The sequence below is a fragment of the Stegodyphus dumicola genome, chromosome 5, assembly GCF_044657685.1.
Source record: "Stegodyphus dumicola isolate Sdum_Otavi_A_Nest chromosome 5, ASM4465768v1".
NCBI classification, from domain to species: domain Eukaryota; kingdom Metazoa; phylum Arthropoda; class Arachnida; order Araneae; family Eresidae; genus Stegodyphus; species Stegodyphus dumicola.
The window spans coordinates 101121071-101135583 of NC_140772.1; the positions used below are offsets into that span (position 1 = coordinate 101121071).

A 14513-nucleotide genomic window follows, 5' to 3' on the forward strand; every position below is an offset into this window, starting at 1 on the left:
CTACCAGAATGAGTTTTCAGTTTCATGCTTTATGTAAAATAGGGGAGAAACTACTAGTTAAGCTAAAGTCTGAGGTACTTCAGTTAGACAGCTAGAAGAGGGAACATGTTCTGCCTTCCAGCCCCGTTGTTGCTATGAATTAAAGCTTCCTAAATTACCACCTTGCTTATTACATGCCTGTTAGCCTATGACGGTGATTTTTAGACAAAAGCCAACCATGCAATAACAACTCTGTGCGGCTTAGGCTGTTTCCTCGACTTAGCTTTGGTTTAATTTTACATTTTCAATTTTAAGTGTTGGCTTCCTGTATGCCCAAGAGGGGCCATCTACAAATAGCTTAAGTTGAAAAAAAAAAAAAAAAAAGGTTATTTTAGCCCTTCTTCAGAGTTGTTATTTACATAACAAGAACACAGCCAACAGTCACTACTCAGTTCTAGTAGTTAAAGGAATTTATTTAAGCTAGAACATCACACTGGCGCTCAAATTACTGCCGAACTATGTCCCTGGAAACTGGGAAATTTATTTTGGTTTTGAGTTCCAGTGGCATCAGTTAACCTAATGAAGAGGTTTGGTATCATAGTCGAGACCATGCAGGCCGCTATGAAACCTGCTGCGAAATTCGATGGAAAAGTTACCATAATGTTGTTTCTAGAACAATTGGAATTAGATTTTACATTGCAGCCTGTTCCAGAACTAGAAAAAAAAAGAAAAAAATACTGCCATAGCAAATTTACAGGTATAAGCATTAAGCTGGCACAACAGCAATCACAAGTTCCTGCTAAGTGAGCCAGGAACTTAAAAATGCACCTCGGAAACATTATAAAATGCTCTGGTAAAAGCATTTTGAGAAGTAAAAGATCATGCTAAGCTGGAAGCAGAACATTTTAGTAAATATCAAAATAAGGTAGAAGAACTAGCCAATTTCATTTTAAGAAAAAAAATAAAAATATGAGAGCTTTTAGATTTTATATTATGTCCAGAGGGGTGCTTTTTTAATGTTTCGTGAGTTACCTTTATTTATTAAATATCATGCTCTTTGCACTTAAACCATAAAATTCAGTTCAACAGCAATACCGCAAAATAATTTTTAAATGAGCATATCTTTAGAGTTTCTGATACACAGACTCGCGTGTGGAAATAAAAATGTTTTTATCGTATAGTGTTGCCAGTACTCGCTTTGAAATTGTTGAGTTTGTTAATCAAAAATTCCTTAAATATTTACAAAATGTGAAATAGATAATAAAACAAATTCAAAATTTGGACTTCCAGATGCCTATATTCGGAGAGGGGAGCGTACGTTATTACAAATTTGATGGCTCTAGGTACCAGTTTTATCACAATGCGAGAAATAAACATACATTTATGCAGATATTTATTTAATTTCATTAAATATAAAACAGGGCTCTAATATTTGGTGGCAACAATCTGAAAAGTGAACAGATATTTACAATGAACTAATGCAAAATACCAAAATGAAATTAATAATTCTTCTGTGCAAATTGCCCTTTTGGACTAAAATTTCAAGTATTAAATTTAATGTACGGCAAGAGGTCAGACAGCAAAGTAATAATAGAGGTAATTGTACCACGTCTGCTTCACCGATTCAGGACTTTTTCAAGGTCAGAAATCCTAACACATTCGAAAGCTTATTTCAACTGGCCGTAAAATTTGAATGTTGGTGAGCATCAGAGAAAATGAGTACATTGACTTACGGGCAGAGGTTGGCTCATCAGTATTTACGATTTTCACCCCAGCAAGGACCACAGGGTAGCCAGAATAGGCAGAATCCCTATCGGCAAACAGATGCAACCACAAAGGGCAGCAGTAGAAATTTGGGGGGAAGAGAAATTTTAGTGATGACCAGAGTAAACATGGGGGGAAACAAAACAAAACAAACAAACAAACAAAAAAAAAAGGGGGGGCGGAAAAGAAACAGAATTTAAACTAATTTCAGGTGACCGATGACAAGAGGGTACTATTACCCTTGATGAGGGAAAATTCCTCTTTAGTTAATTAACTCTTTCAGGACGGGCATCCCATATATGCATTCCCTAAGAATGTCTCTTACAGCCGGGCATCCCATCCACGCATCACTAAAAATTGCATTCAGAGGATGGGTGATACGTATACGCATTTTAAGGTGGAACGTTTTTCTGAAGACCACTAGATGGCATCCTATGTCCATTACTTTTGAAATGAACAAAGTTTTAGGTTCCTGACCTTGAGTTTGATACATTCTGCCTGACTTTGGTATTTTACTCATCAACTGTTGCGAGGGTGGGGAGGGAAGCGTAAATAGAGGTGGGCTCTTTAAATTGCCACATGCTGATATAAACATTCGCATGTCTGATTTACATCCAATTCCTTTTTTTTATTCTATTTTTTCCCTCTACTATGTACAGTCTTTTAGGGTTACTATGTGGAGTTCTGTTACGTTTTGCATTGCCTTCATATATATTTCCATTTCTTCTCTTTTTATTTTGGAAAGCCTAACCTCCAGTCTATTATGGCGGGAAGGCGCTGTTTAGAGGAAGAATACCCTCGTATGGTTAATGAGCTATTTACTAACACACATGAGAGTGATGATTCATTTTCTAAAGAGTTAGAAAGCTATACTTTTTCTAAGAGTTATAAAGTGATTTTTCTCTGTGCTTCGAGATTTACCCTAGTCTTCATCTTAAATTTTGTTACTTATTATTGTAAATAGTCTTCATTGTGTTGTTTTATTAATTTTAAACTTTATTGATGGATTTTATCAATTAAAACTTTGGAATAATTTGAATAGCGCTTCCAAAAATTATTTTACAAGACAAGCAATTTTTTAAGTATATTTTCATGTAAAATACAGAAAAAAAAAAGGTTATTAAGTGCTAATTTTAACATATATAAGAGCTGAAGTAATAATCTAAAATGATACCAAAAATTACGATTCTAGAAGTGAAACTTTTTTTTTCTGATTTTTTTTATAAAATTAGGCTTAGCGATGCAAAACCTCCGTCCTGTACAGTGACTACCTTTGATTCCCTTCCGTCTCACACAAGCGTTTTAAACAAAGGTGTGCCATTGCAAAAGAGTTAAATACTGTGGTCATGTAAAATTTGGCGCTGCCAGAAATTCAAATTTCATTAAATAATGTCCTAACAACTATCCTAACTATTAGATACTAGGGCTCAATACAGTTTCCTGTCACAAGACATTTTTAGAAAAAAATTTAAGCTGCGTCATATTTTTAAAGTAACAGGGCCGAAAGTAATTGCCATTTAGGGTAAGCAGTGCATATGCCTTGGGAAAAAGGGTCTGTACTTTCAAATTAAAGATGAGAAGCTATGAGTTACCTCCTTTGTAGTTAAAAATTTGCTAGTGCTAGTTATTTTGGGGACTGATTTTTTATGCACAGCAGGTGCAAAATTAAAGTTTAAAGATGCTAATTTACTGATTCAAAAGGAAAGAGAACAGAAGGAAGAAAGTCAAATACCTGAAGTGGATCTCTGTTACCTGCCAAAAGGAGAAAAAGAGAAGTTGGGAATCTTGGTAAGGAAATTTTATAAATTACTTGAGTCTAAGCCCAGTTTTTGTCAAGTCGTTAATAATGAAATCGATACTGGTGGTGCCGCCCTGTAAAACGCAAACTATATTGACATGACAAGATCCAGGAAAAAAATCATTGCAAAACACATTCAAGAAATGCTAAAGAATAAAATCCCAGTCCCCACAAGCAGTCCATACACGAGTCCTATAGTCTTGTGCCATAAGAAAATAATTTTCCACTTTCAGATGATAAAGCATAATGATTTGCCATCAGTTACCGTAAACTATACAGCATTACAGTGCAAAGTGTGAGATCCAGACTCGCCGGAGCTTTGGCGATTATGGATTTGGGATTTTTCCGGATGTTAGATCATCAGTTTAAATCTAGTAAGATGGCAAGTAGAAATTATAAAATTAAAAATAGGAAATTGTGATTTATAAAGAAAGAAGCATTTATGATGTAAAGGGCATCAAAATTTACGAAACAAAGCTTGATATTTATTTGTTTACTTTATTAAACATTTTTTTCATTGTAACTTGTTTCAGTTCCTTTCCTTTTTGTGCTAATACATTCTCTTCTTTTTTTTTTTTTTTTTTTTTTTTTTTTTCTATAGACAGATATAATTTCTTGTTCAATTACAACATTCCATCATTCAAGTCCTGTAATTGCTGTATTCAGAATTCCGACAAACTTGTGAATCAAAATTTTTATGTTTTCATTAAACCTCTCTGTCACTTTCTTCACTATTGGTAGTGGTATTTTCGGGATCTAGAACCATACTACGGATTGCGGTGTTCGTTAATTGATTGATAATTGAGGTATTGTCATCGCAATGAAAAACTTCTACTATATCATATTCATGTATTACTGCTTCTCTACATTTCTTTAAAAAATCCATTCATAGAAAAATTTCACCTTTGGTCTGCAATATCCCCAAACCTTCAAAATTGCAGCTATCATTTTTTGCAGCACAAGAAAAAAGAAAAAACAACATACAGAGACAATAATCATCATCAAAGGTGTTTGAAATTATGACCCGGACCATGATGCAGGAAACATGCATCATGTGTCTTCCATGCGATCTTCCATTCATGATGGAGATCTTCCATGCACCAAAGAAATGAGGCCTGCATCACAGTCCAGAGTTGTAATTTCAAACACCTTCTTTAATGACAATCGTTGGTTTTCTTCTTATTTGTACGTTTCTGCTGTACAAAACATAATAAAACATGTTTTGTCTCACCGTTTGTGTCCTTCATTTTTTTGCGTTTTGTGTCATCACTGCCGTGCCAGGAAAGGGTTTCCGACCATGCATTGCTGTGTGATTTCCCATCATCTGGGTATACTCTATCTCTCATGAAAGTATGTCACCGCTGTACTAATACACCCTGCATTATCTTTCACTGAAACCTTTAAGTGAAATATGGGCTGTACAGTTGATTACAATCAGGTCAATTTTTGCATCATTAAGTAAACCAACCGAATTCAAATGTTACTGAGCCTCAGGTATGAAATGATTTTCAAACTAATCGTTCATTAACGCTTGCGTCATTCATGCTCTTTTACTTGCATGATATGTATAATGGGAAAATCTTTACTCCTTTAAATACTCGACATAGTGTTTTCCTTAGAATTACGAAAAGTCTATACTTGTGCATTCCTGCAGCATTTGCGCATGCTAAAATTGTTTAAAAAAAAAAAAAAAAAGTTTCATCAGCACTGTAAATTTGTTCTGAAGATGACGTTTCACTATTAATGAGTTCAATAAATTAATCTGCAAATAGTTCAGCAGTTTCAGTATCAGCTATCATAAGATTAGCAAACGAAAGATACACTGTACCACTAAATTTTGTCTTGCTTCTATCGCAGACTGAGACAATTAGGCTGAATTGTATTATTTAAGTTATTTATTATACTCATGAGTATTTGTTGTACATGCTTATGGCCTACCTGTGTCCTGAATAAATAAATTTCTACATATACTTAAAGCTTTTTAGATAACAGAAACTATGCAGTAACAGCTTTGTGCAGATTAGGCTGTTTATTCTACTTAGAGTTTAATTTTACATTTTTTGTTTTAAGTTCAAGCCAAAAGTGTTGGCTATCCGTATGCTCAAGAAAGGCCATCTGTAAACAACCAGATTTCAAATAAAAGAGTATTTTAACCCTTTTTTGGAGTTGCTATTTACACCACAAGAACTTAGCAAATAGTCACTGCTCAGTTCTACTAAGTTCTACCAATTAAAGAAGTATATTTAAGCTAGAACATTACAGTACAGTACAAAGTTCGTAATCCGGACATCCATTATCCGGAATGATCTATAATCCGGACCTCAAAGCCACAAAAAGATACATTACATAAAATACATTACACATGCATGCGTTGAAAGAAATGTTTAATAAAGTAAATAAATATATATTAAGCTTCTTTTTTGTGAAATTTGATACCCTTTAGATCATAATTGCTCTTTATTTCATAAATTATGGTTTCATATTTTTAATTGTATAATTTCTGCATGCCATCTTACCAGATTTAAATTGATGATCTATAATCGGGAAAAACCCCTTATCTGGAATCGCCGAAGTTCCGACGAGTCTGGATTACGAAATTTTGTACTGTATAAATTTTTGTGATCGGCATCATGTCTACCACTCATTAGCATCTCAAGTGTCCTTTCGCAGCACACTTCTCTGCCTAAGAGATACAAGACCATAAATCAATGGAGTTTCACATTTCATAAGACAAAATAGAAACCTGCTCCTTCGGCAAGTCTCATCCAACCCTTTGACATGTGAGGCCTTTTGTATCATTAAAGCCTGCAATGTGTATTCGAAAAATTTATGCTCAATGCATCCTTATTAAGTCTCATAGCTGGCTAAATTCTTTGATTCGTGAGCAGAAGAATCCATTGGTCAGAGTTGTAACTTTTATTAATATGGTCCCTGTGAGCTCCCCCTAGCTCTTATTATAAAAGGTTCACCAGGATATCACACCTGCCCGTTGGTTTGCTCTTTGTACCCAGCACTGAACTGAAAAACCAACCCCAACCTCTTCTCAAGAAAATCTAACAACTGGGATAAATATCTTAATCACTTAAATGAAGGTATCAAACTGCTTGGTATTTCAAAATATTACAAGTTTGAACTTTTCTATACTATAAATTCCACTAAAAATAAGATAGCCCCCTTGTTTATTCCACACACAAGGAAGCTCGTTTTCAATGCTTTTGGTAGAAGTTTCGAAATTTGATGCAACCTTCAAGTACCACAAGGTGAGCCTTTGTGGGCATCAAAAGGTTGTACTGCATACAACTTCGAAACAGGAAACATGCATTTTAAGTTTTAATACAGCTGATGATAAGGAGCAGCAATGATATGGGAGTCAAGCTACTCATAGATGTGCAAAAGAAATCTTTGAATGAAGTCTGATAAAACATCAATCAGTACAACAACGAGCAAACGGCCTTAGGGATGAGAATGCAGCCCACAGGAAGGTACATGCTATTCTACATATGAAAGAAATTCTTAACATAAAGATGTGAACTCATAAAGAATAACCTTCAGCCAAAAAAAGATATATTATTATTACTATGTTGCTACAATAAACAAAATAAATAAATAAAAAATAAAAATAAAAAAAAAAAAAAAATGCTAAAAAAGAAGTACAATTCATACATGTTAAATGTAAAAATATGTATTAAATTTTAATACTTAGGTGTTATATTTGGCAACATTAGTTGCATATGGATATTAAAACTGTGTAATGGTGTGAATAGAAATGTAATTAAAAATATTACTTTTTATAAAAAAATTTCACCTAGGCATTAAAATCCCAAACTTTAAAAACAGTTGCTTTAAGATAAACACATTTAAATACGTTTCTAAAATTTTGTATTTAGATAGATAATTTTTAGTAGAATTATAATCAAAATTGTTGCATTTCCCAGTGCAATGCAGTGCGAGACAAATTTTAAGGGAAAGTTATGCCAGGAAAGTAAAAATACAGGAGCACTTGCATTTAACATTGAATAAATGGATATCTCAATAATTTGCATTGAAATTGAACAAATGTAAATGATTACTGTGCAAATTGTAACCATAATTCCATCCTCTTATTGATTTACATAAATCTTGAGAAGAAAAAAATGCTAGAACTATCTCATGCAGCCGGTTGAAAACTATTTAAAATTGGAGAGAGACATCTCACCTCAGTTTGTTTAGTTAGTTGCTTAGTTATTGTTACTGCAATTTATTTAGTCCCGCGTGAACTGAGATATCTAAATTAAGTTTTCTCTTTCGATAACGTTTTGTATTTTAATGTTTTTAGTAGTTTGAAATATAACTACTGATTATATTGTGTAATACTGTAAACATTTCTACGAACATCTCTGAAGAAAATTTCAGTGCTCTATTACATTTCAATTGAAAAAAATAAATTTTATTAAACTTTTATCAGACTTGTGGAATCAATCGATTAAGAACCCTGTTTGCACGCAACAGTTTTTGGTGTTGGAAGTGGGATTGAATGCCAGTGACAAGAATGATGGATGTACAATTAAGGCAATTGGTGGCAGCCTTTGTTGCATTTCAAGAAATGATGGAAGCTGGTCAAGAATCAGTTAAAAGATGACAGCTGGTCTAGTAAAGATTGAAGCAGGACAAGAAAAAATAAAAAAGAGAAATTACCTGCATAATAGAAAACAAATCTGAGGCTATGGAATGCAGAATAGACATGGTTGAAAATAATGTTGGACGAAATGAAGAAAAAGTTTCTTCTGTCAAAGAACAGATAGAGTTTCGGCCATGGAACAACAAATCGAAGGAAGAGTTTCTGCAGTCCAACAACAAACTGATGACAGGGTTTCTGCAGTCATGAAAGAAATTAATACCTTGAAGAAATTTGTAGCGACAACAGAGAGCAATACACATGGTTTTAAATTTTTACCGATGCTTGCTCGTCCTTCTCTGAAATTATCTACATATGACGGAAAGACCTCTTGGCAAGTGCATAAGAAACAATTTTCTATAGTGGCAGAAGCAAATGGAGGGTTTCCCAAGCTAAGGACTGCTTCTCTAACAGCACACACTGCAGATATTCTTCAAACTCTTCCAGAAAACTAGAGACTAGACTTCAAGCTCTATCAGGCGCATTGGAGCTTTACTTTGGCAAGAAATGTTTAAAAGCTTAAACAGGTTTCAATTAAAATTTCGTCAACAGAAGCCCATGGAGATACTCCAGAAACTTGCCACGGATGTCAAAAGGCTGTCCCATCTCGCCTTTTCAGAATGCTCGACAGAAACAAGAGAAATCCTATCCTTGCAGTACTTTATCGATGGCATCTGGTATCCCGAAATACAGAAAGCTCTGTGAATGATGGATAGCAAGGACTTGAAAAGCACTTTAGTGTATGCCATAAAATTCAAGGCAGCCCAGCAAGCCACTCATAGAGACCGCCACCCAATCAGAGCTGCTCTTTTCCAAAAGCCAGAGGATCAAATGGCTGCTTGTCTAGATGATTTAATTAGACAGTTGAATGCCTTGAGATGGAATATTGGTGACAAGAAACTGAAAGTAAAGTGGTGGAACTGCTATACTGAAGGGCACATTCGAAGAAACTGCAGAACATCCCAGGAGAAACTTGCCATGGATGTCAAAAGGCTGTCCCATCTCGTTTTTTCAAAGTGCCTGAAAGAAACGAGAGATCCTGTACCTGCAATACTTCATCGACTGTATCCAGGATCCTGAAATACAGAAAGCTCTGCAAATGACGGATGTAAAGGACGTAAAAAGCACTCTAGTGCACGCCATGAAATTCAAGGCAGCCCAGCAAGCAATTCGTAGAAACCGCCACCCAATCAGACTTGCTCAAGTCCCAAAGACAGAGGCTCAAATGGCTGATTGCCTAGATGATTTAACAAGGCAAGTGAATGCTTTGATACAGAATAGGACTCAGAAGAAACTGTCACTAAAGTGCTGAAGCTGCGATGGTGAGAGAGACATACAAAGGAACTGCAGATACCCGCGAGCATCAAAAACAAGACAGACGATTTAAATAGAAAACACAATGCTTTGAGATGGAATAGGAGTGACAAGAAACCATCTCTAAAGCACTGGAACTGTGGTGCTGAAGGCCACGTATGGAGGAACTGCAGAACACCCCAGAGCACAGAAAATAAGACGATATCCCAGCAATGATGCAGAAAACAAATTAATGGCCATCTCACGGAGTGGAGTTTGAATGATAACAAAAAATCTCATTTTAAAGTGCTCAAGATTTTTGCAGGGAGTCGCAACAGTAATGGACTATTCATCAATGGGCATATCGATGGAATTCCCTGCAATATGACCATCGACACAGGAGCCAATGTTACCACCATTCTCAGAGATTTAGCTCAACAATTTAAAGATAAACTCATTTTGACACCCTTCAGACTGTGTCTGGTAATAAAACTGCACCAAATAGTGAAGTTATATGTAAACATCACATTTGGATGCTACCTACCAATACACAGCATATGTAACAACAGATGCTACAGGTCCTTGCATGGTCAGATTTGACTTACTAAGGAAATAAATTTTTTCTTGGACCTTCAACAAACTGCTTTCAGCATCTAAGGATGTAACTAGCCAGCATCAGAAGGGATTCTCACCTGGAAACGTCAACGCCTTGTCTGGACACCACTGCTCAGAAAGCTCCCGATATCATACTAAGGTTGAAGAGAAACATGAGCTGCTTAATCAGGTCTCATGACAAATTACTACATCAACATTGGCTAATCTGGACTCGTGGAGTGATGATAAGGTTAAGAAAGACCAGTTGGAACATTTGCGACATTAAACCCATAATTGACTCGATGGAGTCCTCAAACAGAAAACCTACCTGGAAGGACATTTTCGATCTATACTCCGACAACAAAACAATACTGGGCTCTCTGGGACTTGCTCCATATTAAAAAACGAAGTCTTGTCCTGGAAATTTGAGTCAGAATGACAGAAAAGCTTTCTGATGGAGATCCCAGACGTCTTTAAAGAACTACATAGCAGTCCCCACAGGAGGCCACTTCAGAATAATGAAGAACTTGCAAAAAGTTCATGAGCGCTTTTAATGGAGTAAAGCTAAGGATGACGTGCAAAAGTGGTGCCGATCTTGCGGTGCCTGTGCAGGTCAGAAAAGACAAAAGAAACATAGCCAAGGGAAGTTACAACTCTACAATATCGGAGCACCTTTTGAACATATCACCCTTGACATCCTGGGGACCTCTGCCACAGGCAACAACCACATCCTCATTGTCAACAACACCTTTACATCCCCAGACCGACGGCATGGAAGACAGGTTTGAATTGAACTATCCTTAATAACCTCTCATTGGTAATTTCCAGAAACGAACAGGACTGGGACACAAAGTTACCTCTATTTATACTGGCTTACTACAGTGCTGTCCACGAGGACTAGTGGCTATTCCTCATCTCAGACGCTCTTCAGTTAGTTGTAATCTTCGCATGCCTTGTGATCTTTTGTTTGGTCGCCCTCCGGATACTCCTTCATCGCCTGTGAAGTACATCCAAGATCTCCAGGCCCATTTGAAGTGATGAACAGATTTGCAAGACAGCGACTCTACTTGGTGAGATATAAGATACTCACCCGATACGACACGAGAGCTGCAGGACATCGATTCAATGAAGAAGACAAAGTGTGGTTGTGGAATCCGATTCGACGGAAAGGACTCTGTCCTATCAACTTTGGATGGTCCTTACACAATCCTAAGCGGGCTTAATAATATTGTAGTTCGGATCCATAAGTCTCCGAATTCGAAGCCCAAAATCATTCTTTACAACAGGCTAGCTCCTTACTATGGCCATAGTATGTAGTGTATATAATGTAAATAGTATAAGACCATAGTCCTTTTTGTTTCTCAATTTGTAAATTTGTGCACTCATTTACTGATTTAGCATTTGATTTAAGTTACCTATTGTAATTATTGTTTATGTTGTTTGTTATTGTAACGTAATGATTATATTGGCTTCCCGTCCAGGGATTGTACTGCCCAGGATATGCAGTTCTTGGGAATTTTGTATTTAAATAGATAATTTTAGTAGAATTATAATTTAAATTGTTGTATTTCCCTGTGCAATGCAGCACGAGATAAATTTTAAGAGAAAATTATGCTGGAAAAGTGAAAATACAGGATCATGTGAATTTAACTTTGAATAAATGGATATCTCGGGAATTTGTATTGAAATTGAATATATGTAATTGACTACTGCATTAACTGTAACTGTAATTCCATCCTCTTATTGATTTACAGAAATCTCGAGAAGCAGAAAATGCTAGAACTATCTTGCATGGCTGGTTGAAAATTATAGTTAGTTTATGTTTAGTTAGTTGGTTCGTTATCATTACAGTCAAAAGTCCTTAATTCGGACACCCATAATCCGGACCTCAAAACTACAAACTTTCTGCGCATGCGTCGTATTGACCTTTACGGCTGCGAATTTGCATGTGCGTGTGCGCAAAATACGTTTACAAATGCGCGTTTAATGTATAACGGACGGTATAAGCTAAGCTAAAATTATCTAATTATCTATTTCAGTTAATGTTAAAGATTGCATTGTTCTTTAATCTTCGAATTGGATCCGGCTTATTATTTTTTGCAGACTGTTAGAGCAATTTTATAAAAGTAAGCTTGAACTTTCGATTATGTCAAATAGAATTTTCGATATATATTTACTAATATGTAAAGGATCTACAAAGCGAAAGTATGTTTCAGAGTCCATTAAACAAAAAGTGGAATTGCTGCAAAAAAATGGATAAAGGCATATCCTTTGTTTATCTAAACTTTAACATTTGTTTATCTAAACTTTGTTTATCTTTAACGCTGCGGCACGCAATGAATTGAAAGTTGATCTGTCAGCACTATCCTTATCTTCAGGGCAGATGTTTTTATTTTATTTGGCTTATAATTCTTACTAAATGTAGTATTTCATCTCGATGTACTCCGTCTTTGATATGATTTAATTCAAATGCCTCGTCATTATAATTCGCTTCCGATAGTGAAGAAAGTGACAGAGGTTATTGAAAACGAAAAAATTTCAATTGACAAATTAGTCGGTATTCTCGACACAGCAATTATAGGACTTGAACAGCGGAACTTTGTAACTGAACAAGAAATTATGTCTGTTTATAGAATTAAAGAGAATGTATTATCACATAAAAAAACGAAGCAACTTAAACAACTTACATTGAAAGAAATGTTTAATGAAGTAAACAAATAAATATTAAGCTTTTTTTTTTTTTGTAAATTTTGATACCCTTTAGATCATAATTGTTCTTTATTTCGTAAATTACGGTTTCATATTTTTAATTTTATAATTTCTGCATGCCATTTTACCAGATTTAAACTGATGATCTATAATCCGGAATCGCCGAAGTCCCGACGAGTCCGGATTAACGACTTTTGACTGTATTGCAATTTATTTAGTTCCATGTGAACTAAGATATTTGAATTAGCTTTCTCTTTCAATAATGCTTTGCATTGCTTTGTACTTTAACATTTTTAGTAGTTATGGAACGACGATAAATCAAACAACAACTTCGCCATAATACAAGGGGTACCTTAAAGTCTATCCCATAATCTCTAATTCAAGAAATTTATTAAGCAGTTATATTAAATACTGCAGAGAAATTATTCACACATTGATAAGGAATATCTTTGTAATGCTTATTATATACATTATTTACTCAAGTAATAGGTCCCTCTGTTTATTACCTTAATCAAAGGCAAAATTATCTCTAATAAAAATCCACCTAGCACTGAAAGAAAAACCATATCCTTACAACAGCATACACTAATAAAAATAAAAAAATAATCAATTATTGCAGACTTTTGATAATATGAGTATCACACAGTTTTCATAAGGGCTTGATCTACTAAAAAATAACCAGATTTTAAACTAATTGCTTTTATTTTTAGACATTTCAATAACCTAAAGCGTGTTTTTTTAAATTACATGAGAAATTCTCCATAATTTATATAATTAATATTATTTTTATGCACATAATTACATATTAATTTTAATGCATAATACAGAAATATGCACACAAAAAATAAAGTATGTAATCAATGGAAGGAAGTCCATATATTAATATATAATGCATTCTGTTAACGGTCCATATTTGATAACCCAAAAAAACCATACCTGAAAATAAATTTTATTGTCATTAACACTTTATTCTCTTTTCTATATAGATATAATACTTTTGAGAATTAAAATAAAAAATACTTTTGAGAATTAAAATAAACAAACAAATTATCATTAAAAAAATATTAATAGGAATGCTGCCGAAAAAAACGACAAGTATCTTATTTCAGCTTTTAAGAAGTATAAAAATAATTTTCTACACGAAAGAACTGTGTATTACATAAAAAGAGTTAAAATAACACCCCCTCTTATTTACATATTACTTCATTAGCATAACTGTAGCTATTAGCTGCATAAAAACTTACCGAAATGTTGAATATGAAATTGCACCTTTTAAAATGTGCCTTTAAATAGAAAACTCATTCAGAAAATCTATAAATAATCCAATACTATCAATAAACAGACGCCGGATGAAAATGTTAATACAAATAAAAAAGGAGATATCGTGATAGCCTTCTTTCGGTGGTGGTAACTGTCAATGACAAACTGCCAAAATCTCTGATTTTGAAATGATTATGATGTAATACTCTTGTTTACGTCGAAACCTTTAGTTAATACAGATCGTACATCTAAGACATACTGATATGAAAACATTCTTCTGCACACCACAACATACGCGGTCGTAGTCGAAGTTCACCTTCGACAGAAAAACACAACAATAGAATTTAATACTAACTCCATCTCGAGGATTGTAATTTGATACACATAATTCAGGTTGCAATTTTGCTAAAAATACAATTCATTCATAAAGTAATAATAATAAAAAATAATTAAATCCCAGGG

The 14513-nt window shown here is 34.5% G+C and overlaps 1 protein-coding gene across 1 annotated transcript in view; it reads right to left on the reverse strand.

The window, feature by feature from the left end:
• The window catches only part of LOC118195187 (acyl-CoA:lysophosphatidylglycerol acyltransferase 1-like), a 52398-nt gene extending 38026 nt beyond the window's left edge, over positions 1–14372 (reverse strand). Inside the window, exon 1 of the mRNA XM_035366449.2 lies at positions 14036–14372. The gene's annotated coding sequence lies outside the window, so the exon portion shown is untranslated. The remainder of the gene's footprint in view (positions 1–14035) is intronic.
• Positions 14373–14513: the final 141 nt, after the last annotated feature.